The following is a 27,740-nucleotide window of genomic DNA, read 5'->3' as shown; positions in this document are numbered from 1 at the left end:
GGTCAGAGATAAAAAGCCTGGTTTGACCATGAAATGTTCTGATACTTTTGGTAAGCCCATGAAAATTGTAAAGGTCTTTGATAACAGTGTCATAACTCAAGAAGGTAGACTATGAAATGTTAAGCGTGTTGCCAAATGTGCTAATGCACCCTGTCAACATTTTAACCGTTTGCCACTACTTTGTAACGATACTGTAGCGTCCAGAGTTAAAGTTTCTAATCGTGTAAAACTTGCTCCAAAGAGATTTGATGATGAATAATGGAGTTTTTATCCTTTTTGTATTTGTTCCTGTGGTTTTTTTTTTAAAAAGGGGAGATATGTTACATTTGCATTTGCTAAGTTTGTTTAAATTCCCTGATGTTACGTCCATGCACTCTGGCATTTTATGAATTGCATTCTTGTTCCATTTGGAACCTTTGGGATACTGTGAGGGGCTGTGGTCAGTTGTACTGTCCTGAGGCCACTAATCAGATCTCTTTGGTTGCTGTGCTGCTGACATTAAAATCTACTATAAACTTCATTGAATACTTCATCTTCATTTTAACAGCTTATTTTTTTTATTAAATTGCACTTTGTCTTATGTATTCTACACTGCCGCCGTTTAAAAAAACGCTGATATTTTTTAATTACACTGCCGATTTGCCTACCTGCACGGAGTCCCCGGTCCACCACCGATTTTTCGGATTGTGTGGAGGGACGCTTACGTGCTAGAGGAAGAATTTCCGTTTCCGGCCTTGCTCCAATCAGCTGCTTCCAGCTGATCACGCTCCTCCTTAAATATAGAATGCATCGCGCTACGCGCTGTTGGCGCGCATGACAGAGGCAGACTCTTTCATTGTGGTTGACAGGAGCGCCTGGGAAAGGGCTCCCGGTTTCACTTGCTGAATGAAACTTTGCTAACGTTTATTTTTTAAATTGAATTGCACTTTGTCTTATGTATTCTACACTGCCGCTGATTAAAAAACACTGATATTTTTTAATTACACTGCCGATTTGCCCACCTGCACGGAGTCCCCGGTCCACCACCGATTTTTCGGATTGTGTGGAGGGACGCTTACGTGCTAGAGGAAGAATTTCAGTTTCCGGCCTTGCTCCGATCAGCTGCTTCCAGCTGATCACGCTCCTCCTTAAATATAGAATGCATCGCGCTACGCGCAGCGGATGCGGCAGCGGGCGCCCCAAAAGCGCGCCAAAGGCAAGCCCGTCTGTGCCCGTCTGCGCCAGTCAGTCGCCAGACGCCGGATACGCTGCCCGTTTTACTAAAGCTGGGCTGATCTATACAAATAAGGAGTTGCTACTTATTGGGAAAGGGCTGAGCAATTGCAGACAATCCTGTGAGACGACTATTGAGGGTCCTTTTTGTTGTTTGAGCTGCGGCTTTAGTGCTACCTCTATGTTGACTTCACGTGCACTCCTTCCGCAACCCAAGAAGGTTGTTAAGATCTTTAATTTTAATTGTCGATCGTTAGTCAGACACTATGCTGATATCTATGATTTGCTGGAAGTTTCCTCCCCGGAGGTGCTCTTTCTCACTGAAACGTGGCTTTCGGATGAGACAACTGCGGAACCTGTCATGGCGCTTCCCGAAGGATATAGCATTCTTACTCTTAACAGGATGACCAGAGGTGGGGGCATTGCGGTGATTTTTAGATCAGATTACCCTTGTATATTCACCAGGCACACGATTCCCGGTAGTGAATGTGCTCTTCTTAAGATTACCTTCAGCTCCAACTATACTATGCCAGGGCTCCTGATTACAGGCCCCCTGGGCCAGCCACTGCCTTTAAGATTGCACTGGTAGAGGCGGGGAGTGCGCTTGCAATGAATACTGCCAATTTCAAGTCACCGGGGATCTGAACATCCACTTAGAGCAATATGATGACCCTGAGGTGGCACATTTTATAGCAGATATGGCAGCCTGCCAATGAATACAACTGGTGTCAGGCCCTACTCACGTAGCTGGCCATTTGCTGGACCCAGTTTTCAATATAGCTTCGCTTACAGCCCTTGCCCCCAAGCCTATGGGATGGTCTGACCATTATTTGGTCCCTATGTCCCTTACGGAGATATCTCCTGTATTGAATCAAATCAAATCAAATCAAAGAATTCTTTATTCGACCTTCCCAAGAAAGGTCATAAAAGATACAGAAAAAAGTACATTGTTTAAAAGAACATCGTAGTAGAATACGCCGACAATAAAATTCATCATCACTGATCATAATATTAAAAACCAATAAATAGTAAAAAGTTCAATCAAAACATTAATACAGGATAAAATGCACATTTCCCATCAACACCTCAACCTCAACGTCGTTGGCTCAACAAAGTCAATCTAAATTCGCTCTATGGCGCATAATATATTGTAATAGATTGGAGACAGTGTAAACCAAGCCCGCCCCATCCAATTGCTGTAAAAAAAGGAAGGCTGGTCGACATGCTCGAAAGCCCAGTCGTTTTAGTAATGGGATGAGAACTTTTTTGCGATGGTCCGTGTAAAATTTGCAGAAAAAAATAGTATGCATAGTGGATTGGATAGAAGTTTCATCACAAGGGCAGAAGGGAAGTATTTTCGCCCAATTGTTTCTCAGCGGGAAGGCAACAAGGCGATGAAAAAAGTTCAACCTGAACCTAACCAGGAGAAATAGTTCATAGGGAGTAAGGTTACAGGTTAAATAGGGCTGGATCCCAAATTCCGTCTGAACGGTCAAACTGTGTCGAACAGATTGTTTCCTGATTTCAGAGGTAAGTCTTAACTCTTCGAGGTGACTTAAGCATATTTTCTGAAAAACCTTCCTCGATAACTCCCGGATTAAGAGGGGATCATAGTAATATTTTGCTAGCCCTAAATCAGTCAAAAAACTTTTTACATAAGATAGCCACCTGGATTTAAGTGCATGTTCAAGGACTTTACAATCTTGAATTATTGATTGAGAGAAGACTGTATTGTCTGATGACCAGATTCGATGCCACAATAAAAAAGTGGCTGGATTCTCGCGAGATCTGCCACATATGGGAGACCCAATTCTAAGTGACAGGAAAAAATTGCAGCGCTCCTCGGCAATGCGAGAAGATACTTCAAAAAGATATTTTCGATCCCCTGGATAGAATCCAAAACCGCATAGCCCCAGAGACCTGCTCCATACAAGGCCACTGTGATACATTTAGCCTTGTATATTTTAATCATTTCCGTGGGTGCTTTTTTTCCTATTTTCCTTGAGAAATTTACAAGGGCCGCGAAATGGAGTTTTCTCACTTCAGCTGCCGATTTCCAGTTTATTTTCTTGTCTATCATTACGCCTAGGTAAGGATATTTATCAGTAGATGCCAGTTTTTCCTTATTCAGATAAATGTCCCTGGTTTTGTTGTTTTTAGTTTTACCAACTCCAGCCTTCATGACAAAAGTTTTGCCAATGTTGACCTTAAGGTCCAAGTTGGTCATGAAGGATGAGTACCTATTTAGTGCCCTTTGTAATTCATTTGGGGTGCGGGCCAGTATCACAGTGTCGTCCGCGTAAAGGAGGGCGGGAATAGGGCGGTTACCTATATTAGGGAGGTCGCGGGCCCCCTTCAACATGTCTTTCTCCAATCCGTTGGTATAAAGGGTAAAGAGAAAGGGGGCCAAAACACAACCTTGCCTAACGCCCCGCTCCACTCCAAACGGCGCCGTGAGTTCACCACTGGTCCCGAATCTCACCCTGGCAGTCGCATTAGTGTATAGTTCTCTCAGAAAGGTGACAACTCTCTGCTCCACCCCCATCTCAAGCAAGACAGACCAGAGTTTCGCGTGACTGACGCAATCAAATTATTAAAGCGATTATTATAGCGATTTATAAAGCGCCTGGTGACCCAAGGGCATCCCCGCGCTATAAAAGTTATAATCCAGTTGAGGGGGGAGGAAGGAGGAGGGAGGATTAATTAGGGAATAGGTGTGTTTTCAATTTTTTACGAAATGCGAAATAGTGGGGTTCGAGTCTGAGGGAGCGTGGTAGGGCGTTCCATCCAATGGCTGCTTGGACAGAGAAGCGTCGTCCTCCTGTACGTGTCTTTTTGAATCTGGGAACGCTCGCTAAGTGCTCATTCTCAGATCATAAGGATCTGGGTGCTTTGTAGGGAGTGATCATGCTGCTGAGGATCGCGGGACCAGATCCGTTGATCAGCTTATGTGACATGCACATGGCTTTGAAATGCACCCTTTGGCGCACAGGGAGCCAGTGCAGGGCCTTGAGTGCAGGTCTGGCAGACGCTCTAGAGGGAAGGTTGGTTATCAGACGTGCCGCAGCGTTCTGTGTCCGCTGCAGTTTCGTCAGGGTGGCTTCAGGGGCTCCCAGGTAGACTATATTGCTATAGTCCAAGCGGGACAATACTAGTCGCTGGATGAGTAGTTTCCTGGAAGCAGAAGGCAGTAGGGGGAGAATCTTGCGGGTCGTGCGCATGAGCCCGAAACAGGTACCCGAGGTTTTGGTTGCTTGCGTCTTCAAGGTGAGTTCTGGTTCGAGCCATACGCCGAGGGTCTTGACTTCACGCTTCGGGAGGGGGGTTTCTCCAAACACGTCGGGCCAGATTGCTGGGGGGATGGTCGTCCATTGTTTCCCCAGGAGCATCACTTCCGTCTTTGACCCATTTAATTTTAATGATGAGTCGCTCATCCAGCTGTAGATTTCTGTGAGACAGTTGGTCAGATTCTCTGGGTGGTCGATAAGTTGTGATAAGGAGACGACCAGTTGAGTGTCATCAGCGTAGTTTATTATTTTGATGTTAAATGGTGTTACCACGTCCTCAAGGGGGGCCATATATGCATTAAAAAGCATTGGGCTCAGGGAGGAGCCCTGAGGGACCCCGCTTGTGAGGGGGAGGGTGGATGAGTGGTGATTGTCGTCCCAAACCTGGAATGTGCGTCCAGTGAGGAAGGATTCAATCCAGCCAAGGGCCGTCCCGGAGAGCCCTGCTGTCGTGAGTCGATGAAGAAGGACACGGTGGTTAACCGTGTCGAAGGCTGCGCTGAGATCCAGGAGGATCACTGCCACTGACCCTCCTGAATCCAGGATGCACCTTGCTTCCTCGATAACGGCAAGAAGGGCGGTGTCTGTGCCATGGCCCGGGCGGAATCCAGTCTGGGATTGTCGTAGTGCGTTATTGGTCTCAAGGAACTGAGATAATTGTTCGTTGACCAATTTCTCGGCTACCTTACTGATTCCGGGAAGTAGTGATATTGGCCGATAGTTTGACATATCCGCTGGGTCGAGCTGGTTTTTTTAAAAAGTGCCTTCACCACCGCACTTTTCCAGCTGTCGGGAACAGATCCCTGAGCCAGCGAGCTGTTAATGAGCTCTGTGACCGTGGGAACGATGACAGGGGCCACGGTTTTCAGGAATCTGATGGGTGCCGGGTCCAGAGGGGATCCGCTTTTCATTTTAGTCAAGGTTCGTTCAACCTCTGTGCAGGTTACTGGCCGGAATGTGGTAAGTGTGGGGTGGTGAGGGTTGCTTTTGCTCGGGCCGGGGGATGCGCGACTGGCCAGGTGGCTGGGAGGGTTAGGCGGGGGAAGGGAAACCAGGATGCGGGAGATTTTGTCATTGAAGTATGAGGCAAGTTCATTACTTCGGTCGACCCGGGGGGTGGTGGAGAGAGGGGTGTTGGGTACTTTCAGCAGCTCCTTTACTATTAAGAAGGATTCCCTAGCGGAGTTGGAGGATTCTTTAATCCGTGCGTCATAGTGGGAAGCTTTAGCGAGCTTAATGGCCTTTTTATAAAGTCTGACGGTGTTATGGTATGCATCCTTGCTGGCGTGCTGCCAGTCTTTCCTCCAAAGCCGTTCGGCTTTTTTGCAATTTTTGCGAAGTAGCTGGAGGCCCGAGGTGTACCATGGGGCAGAACCGGGTTGACCGTTTTTATCCTCCCTAGTTCTCAGTGGGAGTACTGTGTTCAGGGTGGTGGTGATCCACTCTCTAAATTTTATGCCGGAGATAGTCGGGTCTTCTGCGCATGCAGGGATAGTTGTTTTAAGGATCCTTGCCCATTCTTCTGTGGGGAGTCTGGACCAGGTCCTGTCCCTGATGTAGGTAGGTGGTTTTCGTGGTTTCCTGACTAATCCTGGAAGTTGGAAGGGGACCAGGAAGTGATCTGTCCAAGGGAGGGGGAGGGCCACCTTCACTTGTACCAAAGGGGAGCTGGTAAACACTGGGTCCAGGAGGTGACCCTTAATGTGGGTCACTCCGGAGTTAAGGAGGCGAATGTCGAGTGCCGCCAGATCGGAAATCAGGTCAGTGGCTACCAGATCTGCAGGGTCGTCGAGATGGATGTTTAGGTCGCCTACTATCATGAAGTTTGATAGGGAGTGGGCCTGATTTGTTACAGTGTCCAGGAGGGAGCTAGCGAAAGGGCCCGGTGGGCCGGGGGGGGCGGTACACAAGGACTCCTGTAAGTGAGTTGGTCGGGTCGAGTTTGATGGTGAACTGAAAGCTTTCAGAGTCGGGGATCTGCGCGTCGCTGGTTATACAGTGGAGATAGTCCCGATGAATAATGGCGACCCCACCGCCTCTACCTAGGGGTCAGGGTAGGGACTGGATGAGGAAGCCTGGCGGGGTGGCTAGTGCCATATCTGATTGCGAATGTATGGAAAGCCAAGTTTCCGTGAGGAAGAGGATGTCTATCTCTAAGTCCTCTATCAGATGGTTGATTTGCGTTGCATGTTTGGGGAGCGAGCGACAGTTTAATAAGGCGAGTTTGAGGGAGGCAGGTATGCGGGGTTTTATGGGAAGTTTGAGGTGGACTGGTTTGCATATGGGGCAGTGAATGAATGGTCCATCTAAATCGTGGGTGAATTCACAGGAGGGGGCTGGGGGTCTAAGGCTTAGTAGCTCTCGCCGTGAGTAGCTTACCTTAGGGTCGGTAATTTTCGGCAGGGGTTCTGGCCCTATGCCCGGTCGTGCGCGGACGGGCGCAGACGGGCTTGCCTTAGGCGCGCCTTTGGCGCGCAAACGGCTCTCCCGCTGCGCTCGTCCGCTGCGCTGGTATGGCCGGCACATTTGTACTGGTAGTGAGTGGGCGTGGCCTCGCGGTGGGCGTGGTTACCGCCTTGGGCGTTTCCCTGTCTCAGCGCTGGTCGCTGTATCAGGGAGGGTCGAGGAGGGCTGTGTCAGCGCGTGAGGTGAGCGCTTCTAACAGGTGAGCTCCCAGGTATTTAAAATCACACACAGGTGCACAGATTTACAGTTTTTTAAAAACAGAATGATGGTCCCAGTCCTCCGGCTTCCGCCTCAGAGGATACAAACAAAGTACTAAGCAGCTTGTATTCAGCGCTTATATACTGGTTGTGAGTGGGCGTGGCCTCGCGGTGGGCGTGGTTACCGCCTTGGGCGTTTCCCTGTCTCAGCGCTGGTCGCTGTATCAGGGAGGGTCGAGGAGGGCTGTGTCAGCGTGTGAGGTGAGCGCTTCTAACAGGTGAGCTCCCAGGTATTTAAAATCACACACAGGTGCACAGATTTACAGTTTTTAAAAACAGAATGATGGTCCCAGTCCTCCGGCTTCCGCCTCAGAGGATACAAACAAAGTACTAAGCAGCTTGTATTCAGCGCTTATATACTGGTTGTGAGTGGGCGTGGCCTCGCGGTGGGCGTGGTTACCGCCTTGGGCGTTTCCCTGTCTCAGCGCTGGTCGCTGTATCAGGGAGGGTCGAGGAGGGCTGTGTCAGCGCGTGAGGTGAGCGCTTCTAACAGGTGAGCTCCCAGGTATTTAAAATCACACACAGGTGCACAGATTTACAGTTTTTAAAAACAGAATGATGGTCCCAGTCCTCCGGCTTCCGCCTCAGAGGATACAAACAAAGTACTAAGCAGCTTGTATTCAGCGCTTATATACTGGTTGTGAGTGGGCGTGGCCTCGCGGTGGGCGTGGTTACCGCCTTGGGCGTTTCCCTGTCTCAGCGCTGGTCGCTGTATCAGGGAGGGTCGAGGAGGGCTGTGTCAGCGCGTGAGGTGAGCGCTTCTAACAGGTGAGCTCCCAGGTATTTAAAATCACACACAGGTGCACAGATTTACAGTTTTTAAAAACAGAATGATGGTCCCAGTCCTCCGGCTTCCGCCTCAGAGGATACAAACAAAGTACTAAGCAGCTTGTATTCAGCGCTTATATACTGGTTGTGAGTGGGCGTGGCCTCGCGGTGGGCGTGGTTACCGCCTTGGGCGTTTCCCTGTCTCAGCGCTGGTCGCTGTATCAGGGAGGGTCGAGGAGGGCTGTGTCAGCGCGTGAGGTGAGCGCTTCTAACAGGTGAGCTCCCAGGTATTTAAAATCACACACAGGTGCACAGATTTACAGTTTTTTAAAAACAGAATGATGGTCCCAGTCCTCCCGCTTCCGCCTCAGAGGATACAAACAAAGTACTAAGCAGCTTGTATTCAGCGCTTATATACTGGTTGTGAGTGGGCGTGGCCTCGCGGTGGGCGTGGTTACCGCCTTGGGCGTTTCCCTGTCTCAGCGCTGGTCGCTGTATCAGGGAGGGTCGAGGAGGGCTGTGTCAGCGCGTGAGGTGAGAGCTTCTAACAGGTGAGCTCCCAGGTATTTAAAATCACACACAGGTGCACAGATTTACAGTTTTTAAAAACAGAATGATGGTCCCAGTCCTCCGGCTTCCGCCTCAGAGGATACAAACAAAGTACTAAGCAGCTTGTATTCAGCGCTTATATACTGGTTGTGAGTGGGCGTGGCCTCGTGGTGGGCGTGGTTACCGCCTTGGGCGTTTCCCTGTCTCAGCGCTGGTCGCTGTATCAGGGAGGGTCGAGGAGGGCTGTGTCAGCGCGTGAGGTGAGCGCTTCTAACAGGTGAGCTCCCAGGTATTTAAAATCACACACAGGTGCACAGATTTACAGTTTTTAAAAACAGAATGATGGTCCCAGTCCTCCGGCTTCCGCCTCAGAGGATACAAACAAAGTACTAAGCAGCTTGTATTCAGCGCTTATATACTGGTTGTGAGTGGGCGTGGCCTCGCGGTGGGCGTGGTTACCGCCTTGGGCGTTTCCCTGTCTCAGCGCTGGTCGCTGTATCAGGGAGGGTCGAGGAGGGCTGTGTCAGCGCGTGAGGTGAGCGCTTCTAACATGTGAGCTCCCAGGTATTTAAAATCACACACAGGTGCACAGATTTACAGTTTTTTTAAAAACAGAATGATGGTCCCAGTCCTCCGGCTTCCGCCTCAGAGGATACAAACAAAGTACTAAGCAGCTTGTATTCAGCGCTTATATACTGGTTGTGAGTGGGCGTGGCCTCGCGGTGGGCGTGGTTACCGCCTTGGGCGTTTCCCTGTCTCAGCGCTGGTCGCTGTATCAGGGAGGGTCGAGGAGGGCTGTGTCAGCGCGTGAGGTGAGCGCTTCTAACAGGTGAGCTCCCAGGTATTTAAAATCACACACAGGTGCACAGATTTACAGTTTTTTTAAAAACAGAATGATGGTCCCAGTCCTCCGGCTTCCGCCTCAGAGGATACAAACAAATGCGGCAGATAGGTCAACAAAGACCATATAAAAAGCTCCGGCCTTAATATTTACATATTTATCTATCAAAAGAGATAGATTTAAGGCTTGATCAATGGTCCCGAGACCCTCGCGAAACCCATATTGTAGGTCGGATAAGATGTGACTATCCTCGGCCCACTCCTGCAAACGACCGAGGATTATCCATCCCATCATTTTCCCCAAGGAATCTAGAAGGGAAATTGGACGATAGCAGGAGGCTATGTTGCGATCCCCTTTTTTAAAAATAGGGACTAAAATGGATTTTTTCCAAGATTCCGGGAATCTCACAGTGCATAATGCGTTAAAAACCCTAGTCAAAAAAGGAATCCAAAGATCAGTGTGAGTTTTAAAAAAATCTATCGGGACCCCGTCGGGGCCCGGGGCCTTTCCTTGCTTACTTGCGCTTAAGGCCCGTGTGACCTGGTCTAGAGAGATGTCCAGATCAAGAGGGAACGAAGAGGACCATTGATTACAAGAATCCCCATTCATCTCATCACTGGGTACTGGGTTTTTCATGAAAATTTTAGAAAAATAGTCTACCCAATCTTTTTCATCAATGGCAACCTCAATTTTGGGGGTGCCACCACTGTCCATTAAAAAAGGTGATTTAACTACTTTCAAAAAAGCAGCACTATTTTTAGATAAACAGCTCTCGTGTATTTGGTCCCAGAGTTGTTGTTTTAACTCCAATTTTCTCTCTTTTAGAGCGGACTTATAGGCCCTCCTCAATTTGGAGATCTCAGCAGGGTCCCTAATTGTCACGCATAGGGCCAACTTTATTTTTGAATAGGCTGCAGTGCAACTATGATTAAACCAGCCTGTTCTGTTCCTTAATTTGTTATTGTTTTTTGCCCTCAGAGCTTCGTTTATAGCTTTGGTCAAGAGTCCAAAGTTGGTAACAACATCAATATCTGCAGTAGTCAGATCTAAACATTTTTCAATAGACAAAAATGCATTGGTGACCACAGCTTTAGTAATGTCAGCAGGGTCGACAGCAGACCACTTAAGTGAATAGCCATTACACCTGTCCATAGCCAAATTATTTTGATCTAGTAGGCTATGGATGTTAAGATTGTGTTGGTGCGTGAGCTGAAAAGAGACACTCAGAGGATAGTGGTCGCTTAGGACAATGTGATGTAAATGGAAAGAGCAATCGCCAAGTGAAGCTTCATTAGACAGCAGAATAAAGTCAATGGTAGAAAGGAAACCTCGCCCATGAAAGGTAGGGGCCATTGACAAGTTTGGATTGTCTAAGTTATTGGCCATTCCTAAGTTTAGGTTAAACATAGCTTCATTTAGAGAGCTGCCCAATCTTGTATGACTAAAGTGAGAAATGGGGTTATCACTTTCATCATTCATACCACATAAAAATTGATTAGTCACTTGACAGGGGGGCTGGTTAAAATCACCACCCCATAAGATAGTTACCCCCCTGGATAGTTTCCTTGTAGTAGATGAAATTAAGGAACTAATAGTATTAACTAGATTGGCAGCTTCTGTATCTGGGAGGCTATTATAAAAATTTACCAAGAGGAAATGATCCTTCGTGTTTATTCCGAAGCTAAGTATCTGATAGTTGGGGTCAAGTTTTATTACCCGGAAGTTATTAACATTAATCAGATTTGAAATATAGATGGTTAGTCCACCCTTAGCTCTACCGGAGTTAGAAGGTTGGGCAGGTGAAAAGTAAGTTTTAAACCCATCTAAGTGGATCTCCGATGTCAGCCACGTCTCCTGCAAGCACAGGATATTAAAGTTGGAAATAAAGTTACTCCAAACTTCATTCCCAAGCTTAGAGCGTTGGCCAGCCACGTTCCAGAATAGGACCTCAACTTTTGAGCTCATGAGCTTCTGGTTATGACCAATGATGGTATTTAAGGATGGGGGAGGGGAAACCCATGGGGTAACCACCCCAGATTGTGCAGGGGTTAAGTCCCCTAATTGTTTATTCCTATTTTGGACAATGGAGGATCAAGGTTGAAGGGCCGGGAGTCAGGGTTATCTAGAGTCCTGTCAACAAACCCCGGGAGATCGCAGATTTTTTCCCCAGTACAGAGTTAATCCACATCTTCCAAACCCCGGAGAATTGAGTAGCGATTGGAGATGGGAATATTAAAGTTTGAACCCCCAGATTGAATGCGGGAATAGGTTGTAGGGTGAGTAAAATTCATCAATAGAGGCTGTGGGTAAAAATACGTCAGATCATAAGTTTCTGCCCCTTGGTAATAATTTGCTATATAGGTTGTTGCCCTACGATCTCTAAAATTTACAATGATCAGATCACCTTGTATATCTTTCGGTCTAGGACCGACCCAGCCCAGTCTACGGACATGTAGAATTTGCCCATCAATGTTTGGGGGTAAAGGTCTGTTCTGGGCCAGCCAATGAATGACCTTATACTTTAGGTCACAATATCCCTCTTTTTTTCCTTTTTCTAATATAGGGACTCCTACCAAGGCTACAACATAAGGTACTGCCTCCGGGGGGGGGTCTATATGCTGGATATTATCCCCTTTGGAATGACCCGACGCACTAAGTGCAGTTCCATGTATGGTGGACGAGACGGTCGAAAGTGATTTCTCACTAGGATTAATCTTGCCGTTTTCTAAACCAGTCACAACCATCTGGGGAATATTCTGAAATTTAGTGGTTAAAGGGGATGGTACTGTTTGGACGGCCACTGTCTTACTCTGTCTACCAGCGGTCAGTGAGGGTGGATTTGATGATGAGGAGCAATTTGAGTGAATCGCTCTATCAGAAAGGTGAAGTTTAAATTGGTTAGTATTATTTTGCAATGAATTTTCTAATGACCCTAGTTGGGTGGACAGTCTCTTCAATCGTTCCAAGAATGGAAGAAGGAGTGATCTAACAAGAGACTCCAAACGTTCCATTAGATCGTCGGTTAAAGGATCAAAAGAATGTGGGTACGAAGAGGTGTCGGTCCCCGAAGCCTTTGAAGAGGGTATGGAAATAGACCTCTTGGGAAGTTTAGGTAAGTTAGTTTTATTAAGAGAATTTTTCCCTCCCCTCTTCCTTTTTTTAGGTGGAGGGCCAGCAACGGAAATTTCTTTACTTTTATTAATCTGAGCAGTTACAGTGTCGATACTTGGTGTATGGCTCTCTAGAGTAGGGACAACTGGAAGGGAGACAGGGGATTGATTGGTCGGTGTTGGACCCGGCCTCGTGGCGTGGTCCTGTTCCCCCTCGGCAAACTGCACGAGGTCCCCTACACCTCGGGGCTCCTCCATTTTGGATTGTATGTGACTCTGCGCACCAGCCCACGTGACCCCGCTCAACCCGGCCTCGGCCCCAGCCAAGGCCCGACATCGAGGCACCAAGAACTGGCCAGGGGGTACCACGTGAACACTTCACCACTCCCGGCGGAGGGCAGTATCGATGGGACCCCCAACCAACCTCCCACACCTAGGTGCGATCGCCCCCCCCAGCTCTCCGGGGCCTGGCGCCTCTCCTGCTGGGCGTCTGGCCGCTCCCAACCCGGCCTCTCCGCCCCCTGGGCGCAAGGGTCCGGACATCAAAGGGCTCCAGACCTATATCTGGGGCGACCCCGCAGCAGGACAGCAGTTGTATCCCGGAGTCGAGAGCCCTGCTGATTGAATCGCGGCCGACCCTACGGAGAAGAACCCTTGCTTGAGACTCTACCACGAGCCCTGCTGACTGCGTCGCGGCTCCACCTTATTGAGACCAAGGAACCTCACGGAACATCGTGGCCCTGCTGACGCTGTCGCGGCCCAACCTCGCTGAAACCTCCCTCGGAGCCCTGCTGACGTCGTCGCGGCTCGAGCTGAACTAAGACACCGTAAGAGCCCTGCTGACCTGGTCGCGGCTCGAACTCCACGAACTGATCGCCAGAGCCCTGCTGACGCCGTCGCGGCTCGACCACTCCGAGATCCGGAGGCCCTCCAGCTTGAGGATAAGAACTGGGCCCCAGGTACCCTCGTACCAAGCTGCTGCTAAAGACTGTCCCGCTACCCCGTCCCTACCAAAGCCTTTTTGAGACTCTTGTGGATCCCTCAATCCCCCCTTGTAAATATTGATAACCGTAACTTCATAAGTACTGATAAAGACTTGCTCGTCTTGCTAAATCTCCTCGAGTCCTGTGTGGTGGTGTTACTGTGCTAGTACGCCGTAGGAGAAGGACCTCCCCCGGAGGCTTCTCAGCAGCGCTCGGCTACTTCGTGAAGGGTGGAGGCCCCTCTGGGTGGTCTCTCCGACTCCCCCGAGGTCCGCTTTCCAACATTTGGTGGCCAGCGACGGGATCCGAGCCGAACGCAGTTTGTACAAGCAAGTAACTCACTCGCTACCCATCCAGACGAACAGAAACCATGAGCAACCAGGAAACCACCGCGACCATGGAGTTCCAACCAGAACGGTTGGAAGATTATACCCACAAAGAGTTAAAACAGTTCTGCAAGGACAAGGGCATTGCAACCACCGGCCTAGGTACCAAGGAGGAGATGCAGAAAGCCCTGAGAACCTGGATAGAGTCCGAGGTGGGCCCCTCCCAGAACGAAGGTCCCCTGCCCCTAAATGCAGCCACACCACCCGCACCGACCCTGGCGAACGGAGGGAGAAACAGCCTGGAAACTGGCCTCTCCGCAGAGGAAATACGAGAGCGGGAGAAGGTCCGGACCCACGAACTAGAGCTCGCACGACTTCGGCTGGACGGCGAACTCCGGCTGGCCGAAAAGAAAATGGCCGTAGAACAGCTACGGCTACAGGAAGAGATAGAGGAGAAAAAGCGGCATCGAGAGTTGGAGGAAAAAAGGCTGACCCTCGAACACGAGCGGGGCCTCAAAGAACTCGAACTCAAGGCCCAGAAGGGGAAGACCGGCACCCCCAGTAATAGAGACGCTCTACCACCCACCGAAGCCAAGGTACATATTCCCAAAGATGTCGTCAAAGAATACTATAAAAACGACGACATCCAGCAGTGGTTCAAGTCGTACGAGGTGGCCATGACCTCCCATCGGGTGCCCCGGAAGGATTGGGGTGCCAGCCTGTGGGGTCGGTTCCTTAGCGAAGGCCGAGACACCCTGCTCCAGCTACCAGAAGAAGTGATGACCTCCTACGACCATATGAAGGAGGCCCTGCTCACCCGCTACGGACTAACCGCGGAAATGTACCGCCAGCGTTTCAGAGACTGCAAAAAAATCCCCGGTACCACGTGGGTAGAATATGTGGACTTCTTCAGCAGGGCCCTAGAAGGTTGGATCAAGGGTAGCAAGGTCACCACCTACGGGCAGCTGGTCGACCTCATTATTTGGGAACACCTCTCCAACAACTGCTTCATGGAGCTAAGACAACACCTCCTCGACAGCAAGCTGACCGAGCCGTGGAAGCTCGCCGCCGAGGCCGATCGATGGGTCAACACCCGAGTCCCCCGGAACTCGATGGGGGAGTACCAGAGAAACCCCACCAGACCTCCCCGCCAGCGCGGCGGAGGAGGAGGGTCGAACCGGAACCGGGACATCCCCGCCGGGCCACCCCGGAGTCCACCTCGAGGACCGCCTCAGCAACACCTCTCCCCGAGCCTACCCCGAAGAGGGACGGCACCAGCCAGAACCGGACCCCGGCCCACGATCACCTGATACGGCTGCCAACAAACCGGACACTATGCCAGCGACCCGGCCTGCCCCATGAGCTGACGAAGTGGGGCCGGCGGGCCCCCGCCCCGACAGCTGGCGGCTGCCGCCCTGGGGGAAGGGGAGGAAGAGGAAGAACCCCTCGACAGAGGAACCACTGAGTGGGAGCCGGCGGCCATGTCCCTGGTCTGCCTGGGCAGCCGAGAAATGGTGCCCCGAACACCCATCCCGAGCAACACCCAGAAGTACCAACAGTGGGTCACTATCAATGGACGACGGGCCGAAGCCCTCCGTGACACCGGAGCCAGTGTCACCGCTGTCCGCTGCCACCTGGTGACCCCCGAACAGATCCTGCCGAATGTACTATGCCCGTCCGGACGGCCGACAACAGCGAGAGCATGTGCCAGATGGTCCAGGTCCCCTTCGAATGGGGAGGGGTGACGGGCATACTGAAGGTGACTGTCCGCGATGACGCCCCGGTGGACTGCCTCCTGGGGAACGACCTAGAGAGTTCTCCCTGGGCTCAATTGGAGCGGCGAGAGCACCTCCGAATGTTGGGGCTACCCGAATGGGCCTGCGCCACCACCCAGTCCATGGCCGTACAGGCCCCCCGCTCGTCCATGGCACCCGACCCCATCGAGCCCGAGGAGCCCGCGCCACCACCCGCCTCTAGCGAGGGAGAAGCGGACACCGATGCCAGAGCCACCGAACGCTCCCCAGACGAAATCGCCTCTCTCGACGCACTCCCAGAGCTTGCCCAATGGCGCCACGACGGGGGCCCCACCCGAGAACAGTTCCAGCAGGAACAGAAGACCTGCCCCTCCCTCGAAGGGGTCCAACAGCAGGCGTCCTCGCAGGCCAACGGTGACCAGACCGGAACGCACTGGGTCTATTGGGCCGAGGGCCTACTGTACAGCGAACAGAAGATTGTGGAACTGGGGGCCAGTCGAGTGCTGGTGGTCCCCCTCCGATTCTGGGAGTTCCTCCTTAACCTGGCACATGATGTGCCCCTCGCCGGGCACCTGGGGCAGGACAAAACCTACAGCCGCCTGGTGACCCACTTCTACTGGCCCCGGATGCGGAGAGACGTGGACAACCACTGCCGGTCCTGCCAGACCTGCCAAGCCAGCGGAAAGATGGGGGGACGGGTCAAAGCCCCCCTCCAGCCCTTCCCAGCAGTCAACACCCCGTTCAAACGGGTCGGGATAGACATTGTAGGGCCCCTGGACCCCCGGACCGCCCTGGGTCACCGCTTCATCCTGGTCCTCGTGGACCACGCAACCAGGTACCCTGAGGCTATCCCGCTTCGAACCGTGACGGCCCCCATGGTGGGCCGGGCCTTAATGGGGATCTTCTCGAGAGTGGGATTCCCCCGAGAAGTGGTGAGCGACCGGGGTACGAACTTCATCTCTAAATACATGCGGTCCCTGTGGCAGCAGTGCGGGGTCACGTACAAATTCACCACCCCATACCACCCTCAGGGGAACGGACTGGTCGAGCGGTTCAACAGAACATTAAAAGGAATGATCCAGGGCCTGGAAGAGCCCCTAAGGCAGAGATGGGATGTCCTGCTGCCGTGCCTCCTGTTTGCCTATCGGGAGGTCCCGCAGAAGTCCCTGGGGTTCAGCCCTTTCGAACTGTTGTATGGGCATCCGGTCCGCGGACCCCTCAGCCTGGTCAAGGAGGGCTGGGAGACGAAGCCCCAAGATGCCCCTCCCGACGTCTACCGATACCTCCTGACCCTACGAAACCAGACACGCAGGTTCCGAGCCCTGGCCAAAGCCAACCTCGAGGCCAGCCAGCAGGACATGAAGCGATGGTATGATCGGAACGCCTCTACCATTGAGTTTGAGCCAGGCCAGCAAGTCTGGGTCATGGCACCGGTTGACCCCTGCGCCCTCCAGGACAAATGGACCGGGCCCTTCAAGGTGGTGGAGAAGAAGAGCCCCGTCACCTACATAATCGACCTGGAGTCCCCCCGGAACCCCCTCCGGGTTCTACATGCTAACCGGCTCAAACCCCACTTTGCCCGGACCGAACTAAGCCTGCTACTGGCAACCGACGATGGGGGCGAAGATGACTCCGCGCCCCTACCCGACCTCCTGCGGATCAGCGTCCACGACGGGTCCATCGAAGGCGTCCAACTCGCCTCCTCCCTGACCCCGAAACAGCGCCACGACTGTCAGCAACTGTTGCAGCCCTTTGCGGCCCTCTTCTCCCTCCCCATGGTGTGTCCACGACGTCGACACTGGGGACAGTCCCCCCATGCGACACCGAGCCTACAGGGTGCCCGACCGGGTGCGGGCCTGCATCCAGGCCGAGGTGGCAAAGATGCTGGCCCTCGGGGTCATCGAGCCCTCCGACAGCCCGTGGGCCAGTCCCTTCGTCCTGGTGCCGAAGGCCGCCGCCCCAGGCAATCCCCCGGAGCTACGATTTTGTGTGGACTACCGGGGTCTGAATGCTGTTACCAAGACCGATGCCCATCCTCTTCCCCGGGCCGACGAGCTCATCGACCGTTTAGGAGCAGTCTGCTACCTGAGTACTTTTGACCTCACCGCCGGGTACTGGCAGATCCAGCTCACCCCCGGTGCCCGAGAAAGATCCGCTTTCTCCACCCCTGATGGGCACTACCACTTTCGGGTGATGCCCTTCGGCATGAAGAACGCCCCAGCCACCTTCCAGAGACTGGTGAACAAGGTTCTGGCCGGGCTAGAGGCCTTCAGCGCGGCTTATTTGGACGACATTGCCGTGTACAGCAACCACTGGGCTGAGCACCTGGGGCACCTCAAGGCAGTCCTGGCCGCCCTCCAAAGGGCCGGGCTCACGATCAAGGCCAGCAAGTGCCAGATAGGCCAAGGATCGGTGACCTATCTGGGCCATCAGGTGGGGAGCGGTCAGGTGGCTCCCCTCCAACCAAAAATTGATGCCATCCAGGCCTGGGAACCCCCCACCACCCAGACAGCTCTTCAGGGCCTTCCTGGGCCTCACCGGGTACTACCGGCGATTCATCAAAGACTATGGGAGCATCGTTGGCCCCCTCACAGAGCTCACGTCAAAGAAGCAGCCCAAGAAGGTGCACTGGACACCCCGCTGCCAGTCGGCCTTCGAGACTCTCAAGATGGCGATGTGCACTGCCCCCGTGCTACAGGCCCCTGACTACAGCAAGGAGTTCGTTGTGCAGACGGACGCCTCCGAATATGGAATTGGGGCCGTCCTGTCTCAGGAAGATTCGGAGGGACGCGACAGACCCTTAGCCTTCATCAGCCGACGGCTGTTGCCCCGGGAGCAGCGGTGGAGCACCATCGAGCGAGAGGCCTTCGCTGTAGTATGGGCCCTCAAGAAGCTCCGGCCCTATCTCTTCGGCACCCATTTCCGGGTTCAAACCGACCACCGGCCCTTGCGGTGGTTAATGCAAATGAGAGGCGAGAACCCCAAGCTGCTGCGGTGGTCCATCTCGCTGCAAGGGATGGACTTTTCCGTTGAACACCGGCCCGGCAATGACCACGCCAACGCCGACGGCCTATCCCGCTTCTTCCGCCTCGACGAGGAGAACCCCCAAGGAGATGGGTGACTCTCCCTGCCTTCGGCTGGGGGGGACGCCTGTTGGACCCGGCCTCGTGGCATGGTCCTGTTCCCCCTCGGCAAACCGCACGAGGTCCCCTACACCTCGGGGCTCCTCCATTTTGGATTGTATGTGACTCTGCGCACCAGCCCACGTGACCCCGCTCAACCCGGCCTCGGCCCCAGCCAAGGCCCGACATCGAGGCACCAAGAACTGGCCAGGGGGTACCACGTGAACACTTCACCACTCCCGGCGGAGGGCAGTATCGATGGGACCCCCAACCGACCTCCCACACCTAGGTGCGATCGTCCCCCCAGCTCTCCGGGGCCTGGTGCCTCTCCTGCTGGGCGTCTGTCCGCTCCCAACCCGGCCTCTCCGCCCCCCGGGCGCAAGGGTCCGGACATCAAAGGGCTCCAGACCTATATCTGGGGCGACCCCGCAGCAGCACAGCAGTTGTATCCCGGAGTCGAGAGCCCTGCTGATTGAATCGCCCCATCTCACTCCTCCCGTGGATGGCTAAGATTATGGAGGCAGATGTTAACTCTCCTCTCAGACTTCTTGACCGAGAACGACATACTGGACTCCTCCGAGAAGGGTTTTCGGCCTGGTCACAGCACAGAGTCTGCTCTCTTGGCTGTGACAGAGCATCTTTGGTCTGTGTTAGACGCTGGCCAGACGGCGGCGCTGATCCTGCTGGATCTCAGCGCCGCGTTTGACACGGTGTCTCGTGCCATTTTGTTACAACGTTTGGAGGAGTCGGGGATTGTCGACTCGGCCCTAAAGTGGTTCTCTTAGTTTCTTAGTGAGAGGTCCTTTAGGGTCGCTGTCCCCCCTTTTTCCTCAGGCATCCATTCCATCAAACAAGGTGTCCCACAGTGTTCCTCCCTCAGTCCCCTGTTATTCAATCTTTATGTCCAACCGCTGGCCGCAGTGGTGAGAAACAGAGGACTGACCATGGTCTCCTACACTGACGACACTCAGCTGGTGGTAGCTCTTTCTAGCGACACCAAAATATCCTGTGGAGTTTAGGAAATGTTTGTAAAGTGCCAAAACCATAGGATATCTCCATGAAGCATAATTTTAAAATTTAGGATATTAATTCTCAATGTATGTTTATTTTATGTATTATTAGATAAACAAAATGTTAGTTTTTTTGTATCTTATTGATATCTCATGATCTTGTTTTATATGTGTTTGTTGTTATGTATAAAAGGGAGATGTGTAGAGATCTCCAGCTAGTATATGTCATGGGACTGTTACCTAGTTACATATAGAATGGGGTGAGTAAGGTTCTATGTGGGACAGTTGAAGAGAGCCATTGGATGTAAGGAAAGCTGCTCTCTGCTGGGATGCTGTTTAATCAATAAATCTACAAAGAAACTTTAAGGAAACCTGCGAAGGCACTTTTAAGGCCCTAAAGTTCAACACTCCTGGTATTCTGGCTAACCTGGTCACCCCTATGTTCCCACACAACAGCTTTGGACACTTGGACAGCACTTGGTGAGGGTCCCCAGGTTCCAGAGAGTGCGGGCAGGAGACCGTTCCTTTCGTAGTAGGGCAGCCTTCCTTTGGAACTCATTGCCCACCCTCATTCGAAAATATACTAATTATTGGATGTTTAGGAAGGCCTTAAAAACCCACCTCTTTCCCTGCATGTAGCTTCTGTCTCCTTTTTTTGCGTTAGTTGCCTTGCTGACAGCGCCGGGACGCCCCTTTGCTGGGGCAGCTGTTGCGCTATATAAATGGCAGTAACATAACATAACATAACGCTTGACGCACTTGCCCACTGCACTGCCATTGTTGTTTTGCAGCACTTGGTTCTATCCTGTTCTTCTTAAACCATGTATGTATAAAAGACACGCTTTCTATGGGTCCTTCTTTGACTTTATTGACTCTTTGCTCTTATGTGCATGTGTGTTTTCTCTCATTGCGCTCAGGTCTATTTTATTTGCCCTCCATTGTATAAATTATTTTGTATATGACCCCAGAGTATCCCATGTCCTTCTTTTTATGGCATGTCTTGGGATTATCTTTTTGCGTGTTTACCTTTATGGTATGACATAAACAGTGTTGGATTTCTGCCGGTGGTTCCTACTGGTGGGAGCTGGCACTAATGATGGCGCATTGGGACATACCATTCATCTTCATACATCGGTCCATATTAAGCAACAGAAATACAGAAAAGGAGAAAGAGAAAGAGAGGAAAATATTAAGTAAGAAAGAAAGCATGTGTAATAAAAGAACCCACAAGACTGAGATAGAGACAGGAAGAAAGTGGAGCCAAGACGTGGCCGTCTTGGTATTGGCCAACAACAGCACCAGGCAATGCTATTGGCGAGCTCCTAAGAGAGACTTTGGCACCCAGCACATATATCTTTTTAGGGTGCCAGGCAAAGACAGCTAAGTGGTTACAAACACGAAACACAAGGATGACCTTGTCTTAAGAAACACACTGAACAGGAAGAAGTACCTTAGCTAATACTTGTCACATGTAAGCTTTCTGTGGCATGAACGTGATGTTTGAGATATTTGTTTAAAAAAAACCTCCAATAAATGACTTTGAAACAACGTAAATAATTGACTTAAACCCTCAGTTAATTCATTGGTAAAGTAAATAAGAAAATAATCATTTTGGTTGCAAATCAAATTTCAGAGTTTGAAGGTCTGAAAGTATTTGAATTTTTCAAAAGCTCTGAACTTTACCCCCTGGTTTTTAAAGATTCAGTGTCTGCTCGCAGAGATGGGTGTTCGGAAGCAAGGGAGTGGCCAGAAAATGAAAATGCACTCCACTTTTACCTAAGGTCTGGTGACACCGAATGATCAAACCAAGAATGTGCAGCATTCCTAGATTAGTCCCCTTCACACTTTCACCCTCCCTCCCTTCCTTTCAACCTTTCACCCATCCATTCTTTCACCTTTCCATCCATCCTTTCATCCATCCATCCTTTCACCCATCCATCCTTTCACCTTTCCATCCATCCTTTCATCCTTCCATCCTTCCACCCTTCCATCGATCCTTTCTCTATCCATCCATTCACCAATTCATCCATCCTTTCACCAATCCATTTCTTTCACCTTTCCATCGATCCTTTCGCCCATTAATCCTTTCACCCTTCCTCTCTACTACTCTCTAATACTCTCTCTCTACTACTCTAATAAACACTCTCTATTACTCACTCTCTACTACTCTCTACTCTCTACTACTCTCTACTCTCTAATACTCTCTCTCTACTACTCTACTACTCACTCTCTACTACTCTCTAATACTCACTCTCTACTGCTCTATTAAACACTCTCTACTACTCACTCTCTACTACTCACTCTCTACTACTTTCAACTACTCACTCTCTACTACTCTATTAAACACTCTCTACTACTCACTCTCTACTACTCACTCTCTAATACTCACTCTCTACTACTCTATTCCTCACTCTCTACTACTCACTCTATACTACTCTCTAATACTCACTCTCCACTACTCTATTACTCACTCTATACTACTCACTCTCTACTACTATATTAAACACTCTCTACTACTCTCTACTACTCACTCTCTACTACTCCCTACTACTCACTCTCTACTACTCTATTACTCACTCTCTACTACTCACTCTCAACTATTCTATTACTCAGTCTCTACTACTCTCTACTACTCACTCTCTACTACTCCCTACTACTCACTCTCCACTACTCTACTACTCACTGTCTTCTACTAACTCTTTGCTACTCTATTACTCACTCTCTACCAATCTATTACTCACTCTCTACAACTTTCTTCTACTCTACTACTCACTCTCTACTACTCTTGACTATTCTCTACTCTCTACTACTCATTCTCTACTACTCACTCTACTACTCTCTACTACTCACTCTCTACTACTCTCTAATTCTCACTCTCTACTACTCACTCTCTACTACTCTATTACTCACTCTATACTACTCACGCTCTACTACTCTCTACTACTCACTCTCTACTACTCTATTACTCACTAACTACTACTCACTCTCTGCTACTCTATTACTCACTCAATTGCCTCCCTTGCTATGTCAAAAGAGTGAACGCATTTAAATACACCTTTGTCTAGGGATATCAATCCTTCATCATCAGTGAAGTCTTTCAGTATTTTTAAGTTTAATTTATTTAAGACGTTTTCCCCACATCCATTTACCTCAGCATCTTATAATGCTTTGAATAAAGGTAGGGACCCTTTTTTATGAATGGTTTAGAACAGATATGTAGGATAGAAGGATCTTTCCGGCATTGAGACCCCCATTCTTTCCCTGTTGTCAATGTGCTTTGCCTGTAGTTCACTGGGATCCTGCTAACCGGGACCCCGGGGGCATTGCTCTCTTCTCTAAATGACACGGTCAGTGCTTTGTACATCCCACAATTGGCATACTGGGGTACCCTTGTAAGTCCCTAGTATATGATACTGAGGTACCCAGGGCATCGGTACTCCAGGGGTCTCCCATGTGTCTGCAGAGCTGCGATTGAAGTCTGTGTGAAATTGCGCTTACACCTTCATTTTCTGTATAAGGTTTCCTTTATATGCGGTCACGACCCTCTTAAAATATAAGGAACTAATTTCAAGAAAATGCTTATCATTGTTGCAAGTATCTGATTTTTTGCAATAACTCTCTCATGAGCCTGAAAAGAAGAAGAATATAATCAAAATGTCTAAATTAATTCAACTTTTGTAGTATTTACCTAACACAGGAAGTAGCCTGGGCAGTGTATTGATTGATAGTCACTTCAGCCGAAATGAGTAATATATTCATTTGTAAATACAGAGATCTTTATCCAAACACAAACTCACACGCCCAAAAATATATTTATAATGCTAACACCATAAGTGAGGAATAGAAAATAAGTGACATTTGTGACCCCAGATTTACCAAGCCACAGGGTTGGCTTCACTCGACTTTTCTCTCCTTACCATTATACAATCCCCCTGCCGCTCACCCCGCCCTCGTCCAAAACCTCTCAAGTGAATCCCCAGAATCTCATCGTCACCTTTGTACCCAAGTAAACATCCAACCCCATCTCTCATTGCCTGCAAAAGAACAATCCTGCCTTCAGTACAGGCACCGTTGCTCCATGGTGCAAGCGTGCCTGCGTTGGTGCTAGGCTTCGGATTGTGTGCCAGTGCAGCCTGTAAAACAGGCACCGTTGCTCCATGGTGCAAGCATGCCTGCATTGGTGCTAGGCTGCAGATTGTGTGCCAGTGCAGCCTGTAAAACAGGCACCGTTGCTCCATGGTGCAAGCGTGCCTGCGTTGGTGCTGGGCTGCAGGTTGAGTGCCAGTGCGGCCTGTAAAACAGGCACCGTTGCTCCATGGTGCAAGCGTGCCTGCGTTGGTGCTAGGCTGCAGATTGTGTGCCAGTGCAGCCTGTAAAACAGGCACTGTTGCTCCATGGTGCAAGCGTGCCTGCGTTGGTGCTGGGCTGCAGGTTGTGTGCCAGTGCAGGCACCGTTGCTCCATGGTGCAAGCGTGCCTGCGTTGGTGCTGGGCTGCAGATTGTGTGCCAGTGCAGCCTGTAAAACAGGCACCGTTGCTCCATGGTGCAAGCGTGCCTGCGTTGGTGCTGGGCTGCAGATTGTGTGCCAGTGCAGCCTGTAAAACAGGCACCGTTGCTCCATGGTGCAAGCGTGCCTGCGTTGGTGCTGGGCTACAGATTGTGTGCCAGTGCAGCCTGTAAAAAAGGCTCTGTTGCTCCATGGTGCAAGCGTGCCTGCGTTGGTGCTGGGCTACAGATTGTGTGCCAGTGCAGCCTGTAAAACAGGCACCGCTGCTCCATGGTGCAAGCATGCCTGCGTTGGTGCTGGGCTGCAGATTGTGTGCCAGTGCAGCCTGTAAAACAGGCTCTGTTGCTCCATGGTGCAAGCGTGCCTGCGTTGGTGCTGGGCTGCAGATTGTGTGCCAGTGCAGGCACCGTTGCTTCATGGTGCAAGCGTGCCTGCGTTGGTGCTGGGCTGCAGATTGTGTGCCAGTGCAGCCTGTAAAACAGGCACTGTTGCTCCATGGTGCAAGTGTGCCTGCGTTGGTGCTGGGCTGCAGATTGTGTGCCAGTGCAGCCTGTAAAACAGGCACCGTTGCTCCATGGTGCAAGCGTGCCTGCGTTGGTGCTGGGCTGCAGATTGTGTGCCAGTGCAGCCTGTAAAAGAGGCACCATTGCTCCATGGTGCAAGCATGCCTGCATTGGTGCTGGGCTGCAGATTGTGTGCCAGTGCAGCCTGTAAAACAGGCACTGTTGCTCCATGGTGCAAGTGTGCCTGCGTTGGTGCTGGGCTGCAGATTGTGTGCCAGTGCAGCCTGTAAAACAGGCAGCGTTGCTCCATGGTGCAAGCATGCCTGCGTTGGTGCTAGGCTTGGATTGTGTGCCAGTGCAGCCTGTAAAACAGGCACTGTTGCTCCATGGTGCAAGCGTGCTTGTGTTGGTGCGAGGCTGCAGAGTGTGTGCCAGTGCAGGCACCGTTGCTCCATGGTGCAAGCGTGCCTGCGTTGGTGCTGGGCTGCAGATTGTGTGCCAGTGCAGCCTGTAATACAGGCACCAGGGCTCCATGGTGCAAGCGTGCCTGTGTTGGTGCGAGGCTGCAGAGTGTGTGCCAGTGCAGGCACCGTTGCTCCATGGTGCAAGCGTGCCTGTGTTGGTGCTGGGCTGCAGGTTGTGTGCCAGTGCAGGCACCGTTGCTCCATGGTGCAAGCGTGCCTGTGTTGGTGCTGGGCTGCAGGTTGTGTGCCAGTGCAGCCTGTAAAACAGGCACTGTTGCTCCATGGTGCAAGCGTGCTTGTGTTGGTGCGAGGCTGCAGAGTGTGTGCCAGTGCAGGCACCGTTGCTCCATGGTGCAAGCGTGCCTGTGTTGGTGCTAGGCTTCGGATTGTGTGCCAGTGCAGGCAGAGAGCAGGAATGCACCCTATCTTGAGAGATATGTCACTTTTCTGCCCTCTCAATTTTAATCAGCGCTGCAACTTGCCTTGCTGCATTGTGTGAACATCTGTCCTTCTGGGTGGAGCTTCAGGTGGACATTTGACCAATACTGCTTTGGGTGTTTGCACGTTCTGTTGGACAATCACCCACATCTGCACTAACACAGCAACACAACAGCTAACAGCACCTGAAACCAAATTAAAATCCTGAAGAAACCAAACATGTCATTAATGACTTCAAACTGTGACACACTCCCTGGTCCTGGCCTCTCCCAGATTGACCATATTTTTTGTTTTTTTGTTTTCCGGAGTTTTATATAGCGCACACTTGACCCAAAGGTATCAGAGCGCTTTACGAGAGCACCAGTTGAATTACACAAGGACACATTTATTTTTTTTGTCACCTGGAGTTTAAGTGATTTGCCCAGAATCACAGGATCTTGAGCGTCGTTGCTGAGACCTGAACCTGGTTCCTCAGATTTGAGCTTGACCGACCTGGCCGTTAGGCCACATCCTCTCCCCAAATCAATGTGAGGAGACTATGGAAACTCACTTCTGGCCATCACCACCAAGGTGACTTTTCTCCAATGAAGCTGCCACTCAATGCCTCAATGAGACTGGCAAATGGAAGGAAAAGGGCTGGGTTCATTAATAAAGCACCCTGCTGCACAACCCATGCTTAATGACATTAAAAGGAAACACAGGACTGTCTCTGAGGTGCTGTGGGAAACCATCTACTCTCTGTGAATCTAAACCCAACCTACAGAGATGAGTGGAGCGCAGAGCACTTGTGAATATGTGAATGTAATATCATGACACAGGCCCTGATTAATGTACACAATTGTATAGTTTCCAGGTCCCAGATTAATGTACATTGCTATGTTGCTAGGCAGCTGGGTTCAAACCTCATTAACACCGTGGGCATAAAATGCACAAGAGATTCAACCCCCTGCTTGGCACAGAATAAACATAGAATTGAGAAATGACCTTTGACCTGTGGTATCCAGGCTGCTTACCTCTGGGACAGTCACAAACGCCTCGTGTGGGTGCTGGGTCGGTCGATGCTGCCCTGGGAGAGCTTCTCCTGTGCTCACTGTGCACTTACTTCAGTTTACTGAAGGAGTACGTCATACCTTAAGGAGGGAACACCCCCCCCCTACAGCTCTGACGCTTGGAGGGCGGGGCCATCATGGGACAGACAGACAAACACGAGCCTTCCCACACCCTGCTCTTCCTCCAATATCTTTTCAACGTTTGTGCCACGAGGACGTGGATCGACTCCAGCAGCCTTTATTTACTTTGCGTCATCTCCAGGGCAACCATCCCCGGGGTGAATAACACGTGACAGCCACGCTGAGCACTGTGCGACTTAAAAACAAATCACAACAATGGTGGAAGCAAAAAAGGCCTGAGGGGTGAAATGTTATCTACTCTAGAAACAGCAGCACCGCAGCTGGACTTTCCTCCACCATCAATCCATAGGAAAAGGCCAACACCCAGCCAGTGGGGCCACCTGTGACCCTGGCTTCTTTGCAACTCCCATAGGAAAAGGCCAACACCCAGCCAGTGGGGCCACCTGTGACCCTGGCTTCTTTGCAACTCCCATAGGAAAAGGCCAACACCCAGCCAGTGGGGCCACCTGTGACCCTGGCTTCTTTGCAACTCCCATAGGAAAAGGCCAACACCCAGCCAGTGGGGCCACCTGTGACCCTGGCATCTTTGCAACTCCCATAGGAAAAGGCCAACACCCAGCCAGTGGGGCCACCTGTGACCCTGGCATCTTTGCAACTCCCATAGGAAAAGGCCAACACCCAGCCAGTGTGGCCACCTGTGGCCCTGGCATCTTTGCAACTCCCATAGGAAAAGGCCAACACCCAGCCAGTGGGGCCACCTGTGACCCTGGCTTCTTTGCAACTCCCATAGGAAAAAGCCAACACCCAGCCAGTGGGGCCACCTGTGACTCTGGCTTCTTTGCAACTCCCATAGGAAAAGGCCAACACCCAGCCAGTGTGGCCACCTGTGACCCTGGCATCTTTGCAACTCCCATAGGAAAAGGCCAACACCCAGCCAGTGGGGCCACCTGTGACCCTGGCATCTTTGCAACTCCCATAGGAAAAGGCCAACACCCAGCCAGTGGGGCCACCTG

The 27,740-nt window shown here is 51.1% G+C and overlaps 1 protein-coding gene across 2 annotated transcripts in view; it reads right to left on the bottom strand.

The window, feature by feature from the left end:
• LOC146839237 (CD5 antigen-like) overlaps positions 1 to 26,734 on the bottom strand; it is a 409,368-nt gene extending 382,634 nt beyond the window's left edge. For both annotated transcript variants that reach the window (XM_085603261.1, XM_085603262.1), the window contains exon 1: positions 26,611 to 26,734. The gene's annotated coding sequence lies outside the window, so the exon portion shown is untranslated. The remainder of the gene's footprint in view (positions 1 to 26,610) is intronic.
• Positions 26,735 to 27,740: the final 1,006 nt, after the last annotated feature.

Source organism: Triturus cristatus, chromosome 4_2 (assembly GCF_964204655.1).
Source record: "Triturus cristatus chromosome 4_2, aTriCri1.1, whole genome shotgun sequence".
Classification (NCBI taxonomy): Eukaryota; Metazoa; Chordata; class Amphibia; order Caudata; family Salamandridae; genus Triturus; species Triturus cristatus.
The sequence above is the reverse complement of the archived record's forward strand: the minus strand, read 5'-3'. Positions and strand labels throughout refer to the sequence as shown.